The sequence below is a fragment of the Triturus cristatus genome, chromosome 1_1 (genome assembly GCF_964204655.1).
Source record: "Triturus cristatus chromosome 1_1, aTriCri1.1, whole genome shotgun sequence".
Lineage (NCBI taxonomy): Eukaryota > Metazoa > Chordata > Amphibia > Caudata > Salamandridae > Triturus > Triturus cristatus.
Window position 1 is genome coordinate 510,363,148 of NC_140579.1, and position 15,321 is coordinate 510,378,468.

At 49.0% G+C, this 15,321-nt stretch overlaps 1 long non-coding RNA gene across 1 annotated transcript in view; it reads left to right on the forward strand.

Moving 5' to 3' along the window:
• The window catches only part of LOC146870490 (uncharacterized), a 956,892-nt gene that overhangs the window by 459,611 nt on the left and 481,960 nt on the right, over positions 1 to 15,321 (forward strand). The gene's annotated exons all lie outside the window — the stretch shown is intronic.

The window sequence follows — 15,321 nt, forward strand, 5'->3', positions numbered from 1 at the left end:
CTGCACTTCCCTACACCCTAAATCTACCCCCAGCACAATCCCCTACACTACACAAACACCACTGCACTACCCTAAACCCTAAAACACTACCCCCAGCACGACACCCTTCACTACACAAACACCACTGCACTGCCTTAAACCCTAAAACACTACCCCCAGCATGACAACCTATACTACACAAACACCGCTGTACTACCCTAAACGCTAAATCTACCCCCAGCATGACCCCATACACTACCCAAACACCACTGCACTACCCTAAACCCTTAAACACTACCCCCAGCAGGACCCCTACACTACCCAAACATCACTGTACTACCCTAAACACTAAAACACTGCCACCACCACGACACCCTACACCACCCAAAAACCACTGCACTACCCTAAACCCTAAACCCTAAATCTACCCCCAGTATAACCCCCTACATTACACAAACACCACTGCACTACCTAAACCTTTAAACACTATCCCCATCACGACCCCCTACATTACCCAAACATCACTGCACTTCCTTAAACACTAAAACACTACCATCAGCACGACTCCCTCCACCACCCATACACCACTGCACTACCCTAATCCCTAAAACACTACACCCAGCACGACCCCTTCACTACACAAACACCACTGCACTGCTTTAAACCCAGAAAACTCTACCCCCAGCACGACCCTCTACACTACACAAACTCCACTATATGACCCTAAACCCTAAAACACTACCCCCAGCATGACCCCCTACACTACCCAAACACCACTGCACTACCCTAAACCCTTAAACACTACCCCCAACAGGACCCCTACACTACCCAAACATCACTGCACTACCCTAAACCCTAAAACACTGCCACCAGCATGACTCCCTACACCACCCACAAACCACTGCACTACCCTAAAACCTAAATCTACCCCCAGCACAACCCCCTATACTACACAAACACCACTGCACTACCCTAAACCCTAAAACACTACCCCCAGCACGACCCCCTACACTACCCAAACACCACTGCACTTCCCTATACCCTAAATCTATCCCCAGCACTACCCCTACACTACACAAACACCACTGCACTACCCTAAACCCTAAAAAACTACCCCCAGCACGACCCCTACACTACAAAAACACCACTGCACTACCCTAAACCCTAAAACACTACCCCCAGCAAGACCACAACACTACCCAAACACGACTGCACTACCCTAAACCCTAAAACACTACCCCCAGCACAACCCCGTACCCTACCCAAACACCACTACACTTCCATAAACCCTAAAACACTAACCCCAGCACGACCCCCTCACAACACAAACACCACTGCACTACCCGAAACCCTAAATCTACCCCCAACATGACCCCCTACACTACCCGAACACCAATGCACTACCCTAAACCCTAAAACACTACCCCCAGCATGACCCCCTACACTACCCAAACACCACTGCACTACCCTAAACCCTTAAACACTACCCCCAGCAGGAGCCCTGCACTACTCAAACATCACTGCACTACCCTAAACACTAAAACACTGCCACTGGCACGACTCCCTACACCACCCACAAACCACTGCACGACCCTAAAACCTAAATCTACCCCCAGCACAACCCCTACACTACACAAACACCACTGCACTACCCTAAACCCTAAAACACTACCCCCAGAACGACCCCCTACACTACCCAAACACCACTGCACTTCCCTACACCCTAAATTTATCCCCAGCACTACCCCCTACACTACCCAAACACCACTGCACTAACCTAATCCCTAAAACACTACCCCAGCACAAACCCCTACACTACCCAAACACCACTGCACTACCCTAAACCCTAAAACACCAACCCCAGCATGACCCCCTACACTACCCAAACACCACTGCACTACCCTAAACACTAAAACACTACCCACAGCATGACCCCCTACACTACACAAACACCACTGCGCTACCCTAAACCCTAAAACACTACCCTCTATACTACACAAACACCACTGCACTACCCTAAACTCTTACACACTACCCCCAGCATGACCCCCTATACTACCCAAACATCACTGCACTACCATAAACACTAAAACACTACCACCAGCATGACTCCCTACACTACCCAAACACCACTGTACTTCCCTACACCCTAAATCTACCCCCAGCACAATCCCCTACACTACACAAACACCACTGCACTACCCTAAACACTAAAACACTACCCCAGCACACCACCCTTCACTACACAAACACCACTGCACTGCCTTAAACCCTAAAACTCTATCCCCAGCATGACCCCCTATACTACACAAACACCACTGTACTACCCTAAACCCTAAATCTACCCCGAGCATGACCCCCTACACTACACAAACACCACTGCACTACCCTAAAACACTACCCCAAGCACGACCCCCTACACTTCACAAACACCACTGTACTACCCTAAGCCCTAAAACACTACCCCCAGCACAACCCACTTGACTACCCAAACACAACTGCACTACACTTAAGCTAAAAGCACTTCCCCCAGCACGACCCCTACACTAACCATACACCCCTGCACTACCATAAACCCTAAAACATGACCCCCTACACTACCCAAACACCACTGCACTACCATAAACCCTAAAACATGACACCCTACACTACACAAACACCAGTGCACTTCCCTAAACCCTAAAAACACTACCCCCAGCACAACCCCCTACACTACACAAACACCAATGCACTACCCTAAACCCTTAAACACTACCCCCAGCAGGACCCCTACACTACCCAAACATCACTGCACTACCCTAAACACTAAAACACTGCCACTAGCACGACTCCCTACGCCACCCAAAAAACACTGCACTACCCTAAACCCTAAATCTACCCCCAGTATAAACCGCTACATTACACAAACACCACTGCACTACCTAAACCCTTAAACACTATCCCCATCACGACCCCCTACATTACCCAAACATCACTGCACTTCCTTAAACACTAAAACACTACCATCAGCCCGACTCACTACACTACCCATACACCACTGCACTACCCTAATCCCTAAAACACTACACCCAGCATGACCTCTTCACTACACAAACACCACTGCACTGCTTTATACCCAGAAAACACTACCCCCAGCACGACCCTCTACACTACACAAACTCCACTGTACGACCCTAAACACGAAATCTACCCCCCGCATGACCCCCTACACTACACAAACACCGCTGTACTACCTTAAACCCTAAAACCGTACCCCAAGCACGACCCCCTTCACTACCCAAACACAACTGCCCTTCCCTAAACCACAAAACACTACCCCCAGCACTACCTCCTACACTACACAAACACCACTACACTAACCTAAACCCTAAAACACTACCCCAAGCACGACCCCTACACTACACAAACACTACTGCACTACCCAAAACCCTAAAACACTACCCCCTGCACGACCCGCTACAATACCAAACACCACTGCACTACCCTAAACCCTAAAACACTACCCCCTACAATACACAAACACCACTGCACTACCCTAAACCCTAAAACACTACCCCCTACAATACACAAACACCACTGCACTACCCTAAACCCTAAAACACTACCCCCTACAATACACAAACACCACTGCACTTCCATAAACCTTAAAACACTACCCCCAGCACGACCCCCTCACAACACAAATACCACTGCACTACCCGAAACCCTAAATCTATCCCGAACATGACCCCCTACACTACCCAAACACCACTGTACTACCCTAAACCCTAAAACACTACCCCCAGCATGAACCCCTACACTACCCAAACACCACTGCACTACCCTAAACCCTAAAACACTACCCCCAGCATGACCCCCTACACTACCCAAACACCATTGCACTACCCTAAACCCTAAAACACTACCCCCAGCAAGACCACAACACTACCCAAACACGACTGCACTACCCTAAACCCTAAAACACTACCCCCAGCACAACCCCGTACCCTACCCAAACACCACTACACTTCCATAAACCCTAAAACACTAACCCCAGCACGACCCCCTCACAACACAAACACCACTGCACTACCCGAAACCCTAAATCTACCCCCAACATGACCCCCTACACTACCCGAACACCACTGCACTACCCTAAACCCTAAAACACTACCCCCAGCATGAACCCCTACACTACCCAAACACCACTGCACTACCCTAAACCCTTAAACACTACCCCCAGCAGGAGCCCTGCACTACTCAAACATCACTGCACTACCCTAAACACTAAAACACTGCCACTGGCACGACTCCCTACACCACCCACAAACCACTGCACGACCCTAAAACCTAAATCTACCCCCAGCACAACCCCTACACTACACAAACACCACTGCACTACCCTAAACCCTAAAACACTACCCTCAGAACGACCCCCTACACTACCCAAACACCACTGCACTTCCCTACACCCTAAATTTATCCCCAGCACTACCCCCTACACTACCCAAAGACCACTGCACTAACCTAATCCCTAAAACACTACCCCAGCACAAACCCCTACACTACCCAAACACCACTGCACTACCCTAAACCCTAAAACACCAACCCCAGCATGACCCCCTACACTACCCAAACACCACTGCACTACCCTAAACACTAAAACACTACCCACAGCATGACCCCCTACACTACACAAACACCACTGCGCTACCCTAAACCCTAAAACACTACCCTCTATACTACACAAACACCACTGCACTACCCTAAACTCTTACACACTACCCCCAGCATGACCCCCTATACTACCCAAACATCACTGCACTACCCTAAACACTAAAACACTACCACCAGCATGACTCCCTACACTACCCAAACACCACTGTACTTCCCTACACCCTAAATCTACCCCCAGCACAATCCCCTACACTACACAAACACCACTGCACTACCCTAAACACTAAAACACTACCCCAGCACACCACCCTTCACTACACAAACACCACTGCACTGCCTTAAACCCTAAAACTCTATCCCCAGCATGACCCCCTATACTACACAAACACCACTGTACTACCCTAAACCCTAAATCTACCCCGAGCATGACCCCCTACACTACACAAACACCACTGCACTACCCTAAAACACTACCCCAAGCACGACCCCCTACACTTCACAAACACCACTGTACTACCCTAAGCCCTAAAACACTACCCCCAGCACAACCCACTTGACTACCCAAACACAACTGCACTGCACTAAAGCTAAAAGCACTTCCCCCAGCACGACCCCTACACTAACCATACACCACTGCACTACCATAAACCCTAAAACATGACCCCCTACACTACCCAAACACCACTGCACTACCATAAACCCTAAAACATGACACCCTACACTACACAAACACCAGTGCACTTCCCTAAACCCTAAAAACACTACCCCCAGCACAACCCCCTACACTACACAAACACCAATGCACTACCCTAAACCCTTAAACACTACCCCCAGCAGGACCCCTACACTACCCAAACATCACTGCACTACCCTAAACACTAAAACACTGCCACTAGCACGACTCCCTACGCCACCCAAAAAACACTGCACTACCCTAAACCCTAAATCTACCCCCAGTATAAACCGCTACATTACACAAACACCACTGCACTACCTAAACCCTTAAACACTATCCCCATCACGACCCCCTACATTACCCAAACATCACTGCACTTCCTTAAACACTAAAACACTACCATCAGCCCGACTCACTACACTACCCATACACCACTGCACTACCCTAATCCCTAAAACACTACACCCAGCATGACCTCTTCACTACACAAACACCACTGCACTGCTTTATACCCAGAAAACACTACCCCCAGCACGACCCTCTACACTACACAAACTCCACTGTACGACCCTAAACACGAAATCTACCCCCCGCATGACCCCCTACACTACACAAACACCGCTGTACTACCTTAAACCCTAAAACCGTACCCCAAGCACGACCCCCTTCACTACCCAAACACAACTGCCCTTCCCTAAACCACAAAACACTACCCCCAGCACTACCTCCTACACTACACAAACACCACTACACTAACCTAAACCCTAAAACACTACCCCAAGCACGACCCCTACACTACACAAACACTACTGCACTACCCAAAACCCTAAAACACTACCCCCTGCACGACCCGCTACAATACCAAACACCACTGCACTACCCTAAACCCTAAAACACTACCCCCTACAATACACAAACACCACTGCACTACCCTAAACCCTAAAACACTACCCCCTACAATACACAAACACCACTGCACTACCCTAAATCCTAAAACACTAACCCCAGCACGACCCCGTACCCTACCCAAACACCACTGCACTTCCATAAACCTTAAAACACTACCCCCAGCACGACCCCCTCACAACACAAATACCACTGCACTACCCGAAACCCTAAATCTATCCCGAACATGACCCCCTACACTACCCAAACACCACTGCACTACCCTAAACCCTAAAACACTACCCCCAGCATGAACCCCTACACTACCCAAACACCACTGCACTACCCTAAACCCTAAAACACTACCCCCAGCATGACCCCCTACACTACCCAAACACCACTGCACTACCCTAAACCCTAAAACACTACCCCCAGCAAGACCACAACACTACCCAAACACGACTGCACTACCCTAAACCCTAAAACACTACCCCCAGCACAACCCCGTACCCTACCCAAACACCACTACACTTCCATAAACCCTAAAACACTAACCCCAGCACGACCCCCTCACAACACAAACACCACTGCACTACCCGAAACCCTAAATCTACCCCCAACATGACCCCCTACACTACCCGAACACCACTGCACTACCCTAAACCCTAAAACACTACCCCCAGCATGAACCCCTACACTACCCAAACACCACTGCACTACCCTAAACCCTTAAACACTACCCCCAGCAGGAGCCCTGCACTACTCAAACATCACTGCACTACCCTAAACACTAAAACACTGCCACTGGCACGACTCCCTACACCACCCACAAACCACTGCACGACCCTAAAACCTAAATCTACCCCCAGCACAACCCCTACACTACACAAACACCACTGCACTACCCTAAACCCTAAAACACTACCCCCAGAACGACCCCTACACTACCCAAACACCACTGCACTTCCCTACACCCTAAATTTATCCCCAGCACTACCCCCTACACTACCCAAACACCACTGCACTAACCTAATCCCTAAAACACTACCCCAGCACAAACCCCTACACTACCCAAACACCACTGCACTACCCTAAACCCTAAAACACCAACCCCAGCATGACCCCCTACACTACCCAAACACCACTGCACTACCCTATACCCTAAAACATGGCCCCCTACACTACCCAAACACCACTGCACTACCCTAAACACTAAAACACTACCCACAGCATGACCCCCTACACTACACAAACACCACTGCGCTACCCTAAACCCTAAAACACTACCCTCTATCCTACCCAAACATCACTGCACTACCCTAAACACTAAAACACTACCACCAGCATGACTCCCTACACTACCCAAACACCACTGTACTTCCCTACACCCTAAATCTACCCCCAGCACAATCCCCTACACTACACAAACACCACTGCACTACCCTAAACACTAAAACACTACCCCAGCACACCACCCTTCACTACACAAACACCACTGCACTGCCTTAAACCCTAAAACTCTATCCCCAGCATGACCCCCTATACTACACAAACACCACTGTACTACCCTAAACCCTAAATCTACCCCGAGCATGACCCGCTACACTACACAAACACCACTGCACTACCCTAAAACACTACCCCAAGCACGACCCCCTACACTTCACAAACACCACTGTACTACCCTAAGCCCTAAAACACTACCCCCAGCACAACCCACTTGACTACCCAAACACAACTGCACTACTCTAAAGCTAAAAGCACTTCCCCCAGCACGACCCCTACACTAACCATACACCACTGCACTACCATAAACCCTAAAACATGACCCCCTACACTACCCAAACACCACTGCACTACCATAAACCTTAAAACATGACACCCTACACTACACAAACACCAGTGCACTTCCCTAAACCCTAAAAACACTACCCCCAGCACAACCCCCTACACTACACAAACACCAATGCACTACCCTAAACCCTTAAACACTACCCCCAGCAGGACCCCTACACTACCCAAAAAACACTGCACTACCCTAAACCCTAAATCTACCCCCAGTATAAACCGCTACATTACACAAACACCACTGCACTACCTAAACCCTTAAACACTATCCCCATCACGACCCCCTACATTACCCAAACATCACTGCACTTCCTTAAACACTAAAACACTACCATCAGCCCGACTCACTACACTACCCATACACCACTGCACTACCCTAATCCCTAAAACACTACACCCAGCATGACCTCTTCACTACACAAACACCACTGCACTGCTTTATACCCAGAAAACACTACCCCCAGCACGACCCTCTACACTACACAAACTCCACTGTACGACCCTAAACACGAAATCTACCCCCCGCATGACCCCCTACACTACACAAACACCACTGCACTACCCTAAACTCTAAAACACTACCCCAAGGACGACCCCCTACACTACACAAACACCGCTGTACTACCTTAAACCCTAAAACCGTACCCCAAGCACGAACCCCTTCACTACCCAAACACAACTGCCCTTCCCCAAACCACAAAACGCTACCCCCAGCACTACCTCCTACACTACACAAACACCACTACACTAACCTAAACCCTAAAACACTACCCCAAGCACGACCCCTACACACAAACACTACTGCACTACCCAAAACCCTAACACACTACCCCCTGCACGACCCACTACAATACCAAACACCACTGCACTACCCTAAACCCTAAAACACTACCCCCTACAATACACAAACACCACTGCACTACCCTAAACCCTAAAACACTACCCCCAGCATGACCCCAACACTTACCAAACAAATCTGCACTACCCTAAATCCTAAAACACTAACCCCAGCACGACCCCGTACCCTACCCAAACACCACTGCACTTCCATAAACCTTAAAACACTACCCCCAGCACGACCCCCTCACAACACAAATACCACTGCACTACCCGAAACCCTAAATCTATCCCGAACATGACCCCCTACACTACCCAAACACCACTGCACTACCCTAAACCCTAAAACACTACCCCCAGCATGAACCCCTACACTACCCAAACACCACTGCACTACCCTAAACCCTAAAACACTACCCCCAGCATGACCCCCTACACTACCCAAACACCACTGCACTACCCTAAACCCTTAAATACTATCCCCAGCAGGATCCCTACACTATACAAACACTACTGCACTACCCGAAACCCTAAAACACTACCCCCTGCATGACCCGCTACAATACCAAACACCACTGCACTACCCTAAACCCTAAAACACTACCCCCTACAATACACAAACACCACTGCACTACCCTAAAACCTAAAACACTACCCCCAGCATGACCCCAACACTACCCAAACACAACTGCACTACCCTAAACCCTAAAACACTACCCCCAGCACGACCCCGTACTCTCCTCAAACACCACTGCACTTCCATAAACCCTAAAACACTACCCCCAGCACAACCCCCTCACAATACAAACACCACTGCACTACCCGAAACCCTAAATCTACCCCCAACATGACCAACTACATTACCCAAACACCACAGCACTACCCTAAACCCTAAAACACTACCCCCAGCATGACCCCTACACTACCCAAGCATCACTGCACTACCCTAAACACTAAAACACTACCACCAGCATGACTCCCTACACTACCCAAACACCACTGCACTTCCCTACACCCTAAATCTATCCCCAGCACAACCCCCTACACTACACAAACACCACTGCACTAGCCTAAAACCTAAAACACTATCCCCAGCATGACCCCTTTCACTACACAAACACCACTGCACCACCTTAAACCCTAAAACACTACCCCCAGCATGAACCCCTACACTACACAAACACCACTGCACTACCCTAAACCCTAAAACACTACCCCTAGCCTGACCCCCTACACTACCCAAACACCACTGCACTACCCTAAACCCTTAAATACTACCCCCAGCAGTATCCCTACACTACACAAACATCACTGCACTACCCTAAACACTAAAACACTGCCACCGGCACGACTCCTCACACCACCCACAAACCACTGCACTACCCTAAAACCTAAATCTACCCCCAGCACAACCCCCTACACTACACAAACACCACTGCACTACCCTAAACCCTAAAATACTACCCCAGCACGACCCCTACACTACCCAAACACCACTGCAATTCCCTACACCCTAAATCTATCCCCAGCACTACCCCCTACACTAACACCACTGCACTACACTAAACCCTAAAACACTAACCCAGCACGACCCCTACACTACACAAACACCACTGCACTACCCTAAACCCTAAAAAACTACCCCCAACACGACTCCCTACACTATACAAAAACCAATGCACTACACTAAACCCTAAATTACTACCCCCAGCACGACTCCCTACACTACCCAAACAACACTGCACTACCCTAAACTCTTGAACACTACCCCCAGCATGACCACCTACACTACCCAAACATCACTGCACTACCCTAAACACTAAAATACTACCACCAGCATGACTCCCTACACTACCCAAACACCACTGCACTTCCCTACACCCTAAATCTACCCGCAGCACAACCCCCTATACTACCCAAACACCACTGGACTACCCTAAACCCTAAAACACTACCCCCAGCATGACTCCCTACACTACACAAAAACCAATGTACTACCCTAAACCCTAAAACACTACCCCCAGCACGAACCCCTACACTACCCCAACACCACTGCACTACCCTAAACCCTAAAACACTAACCCCAGCATGACCCCCTACACTATCCAAACACGACTGCACTACCCTATACCCTAAAACTTGGCCCCCTACACTACCCAAACACCACTGCATTACCCTAAACGCTAAAACACTACCCACAGCATGACCCCCTACACTACACAAACACACCTGCACTACCCTAAAGCCTAAAACTACCCCCTATACTACACAAACACCACTGCACTACCCTAAACTCTTAAACACTACCCCCAGCATGACCCCCTACACTACCCAAGCATCACTGCACTACCCTAAACACTAAAACACTACCACCAGCATGACTCCCTACACTACCCAAACACCACTGCACTTCCCTACACCCTAAATCTACCCCCAGCACAACCCCCTTCCCTACACAAACACCACTGCACTGCCTTAAACCCTAAAACACTACCCCCAGCATGACCCCCTATACTACACAAACACCACTGTACTACCCTAAACCCTAAATCTACCCCCAGCATGACCTCCTACACTACACAAACACCACTGCACTACCCTAAAACACTACCCCAAGCATGACCCCCTACACTGCACAAACACTACTGTACTACCCTAAGCCCTAAAACACTACCCCCAGCACAACCCCCTTGACTACCCAAACACAACTGCACTACCCTAAACCTAAGACACTACCCCCAGCACGACCCCTACACTACCCATACACCACTGCACTACCCTAAACCCTAAAACATGACCCCCTACACTACACAAACACCACTGCACTAGCCTAAACCCTAACACACTACCCCAGCATGACCCCCTATACTACCCAAACACCACTGCACTACCCTAAACCCTAAAACGCTACCCCCAGCATGACCCCCTACACTACACAAATACCAAATCGCTACCCTAAACCCTAAATCTCTCCCCAGCACGAGCCCCTACACTACCCAAACACTACTGCACTGCACTAAACCCTATATCTACCCCCATCATGACCCACTCCACTACACAAACACCACTGCACTACCCTAAACCCTGAAACACTACCCGGAACATGACCCCTACGCTACACAAACACCACTGCACTGCTCTAAACCCAAAAACACTACCCCCAGCATGACCCCCTACACTACGCAAACACAACTGCACTACCCTAAACCCTAAAACACTACCCCCGCACGACCCCCTTCACTAGCCAAACACCACTGCACTACTCTACACCCTAAAACACTACCCTAGCACAAACCCCTACATTACACAAACACCTCTGCGCTACCCTAACCCCTAAAACACTACCCACAGCACGACACACTACACTACACAAACACCACTGCACTACCCTAAAACCTAAAACACTACACCAGCACGACCCCCTACATTACACAATCACCTCTGTTCTACCCTAAACCCTAAAACACTACCCCAGCACTACCCCCTACAATACCCAAACACCACTGCACTACCCTAAACCATAAAACACTATGCTGTATTTACATTTGCAATGCTTGTTTAATTTAACCCATGTAATGTGTCTGCACCATGGCATCATATGAATAGCATTCCTGTTCCATATAGAACCTTGGAGACACTGTTATTTACTGAGGGCAGTTGCACTGTTCCTGCCGTACTGACCAGTTGTGTTCCGCTTGCTGTGCTGCTTTCCAATAAATTACTTATTATCTCTAGTGGACCTTTACATTCCTTTTGCATCAATGGCGACGATCTATGGAAAAGAACACCTTACCAACCATATTCCAGCAGCACAGGTGTTGTGTGTTCTTTGACCCTAATTCTTACGACGGATCCATCTAAAGCCTTCTTGAAGAGAGCCATTCACAGTCTGTGCTATCCCGTGAAAACCGGACTTTTGAAGACATTTTGTGACGTGAGTTATTGAATTTTACATACTTTATAATATCGTCCTTTGGGAACACCTGCAGAGAGACTTTTAAAAATAAATACCTTGCTGACGCGCTAGCGAGTGATCCTACTCTGGAGACGCACTGGCGAAGTATTCCATTCTCTTGGGAAGAGTGTATGCTGTGTTCCTTCCTGGAATCCTCGATCGCAGCTTATGCGCGTCACCCCATTACACCGTAATGCGCAACGTCAAAGCAACGTGCTACGTTACGGACAGTTCATTTACCTTGTTTACTCGTAGCAGCTGTTAAGTTCCAATAGTAACGGCCCGTAACGAGGAAACTCTCTGGGCCGATGAAAGCTATTCAGTTTTTCCCGAAATCTACCCCTAACATGACCCCCTACACTACACAAACACCACTGCACTACCCTAAAACACGACCCAAAGCACGACCCCCTACACTGCACAAACACCACTGTACTACCCTAAGCCCTAAAACACTACCCCCTAGCACAACCCCCTTGACTATCCAAACACAACTGCACTACCCTAAACCTATAAACACTACCACAAGCACGACCCCTGCACTACCCATACACCACTGCACTACCCTAAACACGAATACATGACCCCCTACACTACACAAACACCACTGCACTACCCTAAACCCTAAAACACTACCCCCAGCATGACCCCCGACACCACCCAAACACCACTGCACTACCCTAAACCCTTAAACACTACCCCCAGCAGGACCCCTCCACTACCCAAACATCACTGCACTACCCTAAACACTAAAACACAGCCACCAGCATGACTCCCTACACCACCCAAAAACCACTGCACTACCCTAAACCCTAAATCTACCCCAGCACAACCCCCTACACTATACAAACACCACTGCACTACCCTAAACCCTAAAACAGAACCCACAACATGACCGCCTTCACTACACAAACACCATTGCAATGCCTTAAACCCTAAAACACTACCCCCAGCACGACCCCCTACACTACACAAACACCACTGTACTACCCTAAACCCTAAATCTACCCCAGCACGACCCCCTACACTATACAAACACCACTGCACTACCCTAAACCCTAAAACACTACCCCCAGCATGACCACCTATACTACACAAACACCACGGCACTACCCTAAACCCTTGAACACTACCCCATCACAACCCCCTACATTACCCAAAAATCACTGCACTTCCCTAAACACTAAAACACTACCATCAGCACCACTCCCTACACTACCCATACACCACTGCACTACCCTAAACCCTAAAACACTACCCCCAGCACGACCCCTACACTACACAAACACCACTGCACTACCCTAAACCCTAAATCACTACCCCAGCACTACCCCTATACTACCCAAACACCACTGCACTATCCAAAACATAAAACACTACCCCCAGCACGACTCCTTACACTACACAAAAACCAATGCACTACCCTAAACCCTAAAACACTACCCCCAGCATGACTCCCTACACTACCCAAACACCACTGCACTAACCTAAACCCTAACACTACCCCCTATACTACACAAACACCACTGCACTACCCTAAACTCTTAAACACTACCCCCAGCATGACCCCCTACACTACCCAAACATCACTGCACTACCCTAAACATTAAAAAACTGACACCAGCATGACTCCCTACACTACCCAAACACCACTGCACTTCCCTACACCCTAAATCTACCCCAGCACAATCCCCTACACTACACAAATACCACTGCACTACCCTAAACCCTAAAACACTAACCCCAGCACGACCCCCTTTACTACACAAACACCACTGTACTACCCTAATCCCTAAATCTACCCCCAGCATGACCCCCTACACTACACAAACACGACTGCACTACCCTAAAACACTACCCCAAGCACGACCCCCTACACTTCACAAACACCACTGTACTACTCTAAGCCCTAAAACACTACCCCCAGCACAACCCCCTTGACTACCCAAACACAACTGCACTACCATAAACCTAAAAACACTTCCCCCCAGCATGGCCCCACACTACCCATACACCACTGCACTACCATAAACCCTAAAACATGACCCCCTACACTACACAAACACCACTGCCCTACCCTAAACTAAAACACTGCCCCCTGCAATACACAAACACACTGCACTACCCTAAACCCTAAATCACCTCCCCCAACATGACCACTACACTACACAAACACCACTGCACTACCCTAATCCCTACCCCAGCACTACCCCCAACACTACCCAAACACCACTGCACTTCCATAAACCCTAAAACACTACCCCAGCACGACCTCCTAACAACACAAACACCACTGCACTACCAAAAACCCTAAATCTACACCCAACATGACCCCCTACACTACCCAAACACCACTGCACTACCCTAAACCCTAAAACACTACCCCCAACACTACCCAAACACCACTGCACTTCCATAAACCCTAAAACACTACCCCAGCACGACCTCCTCCCAACACAAACACCACTGCACTACCAAAAACCCT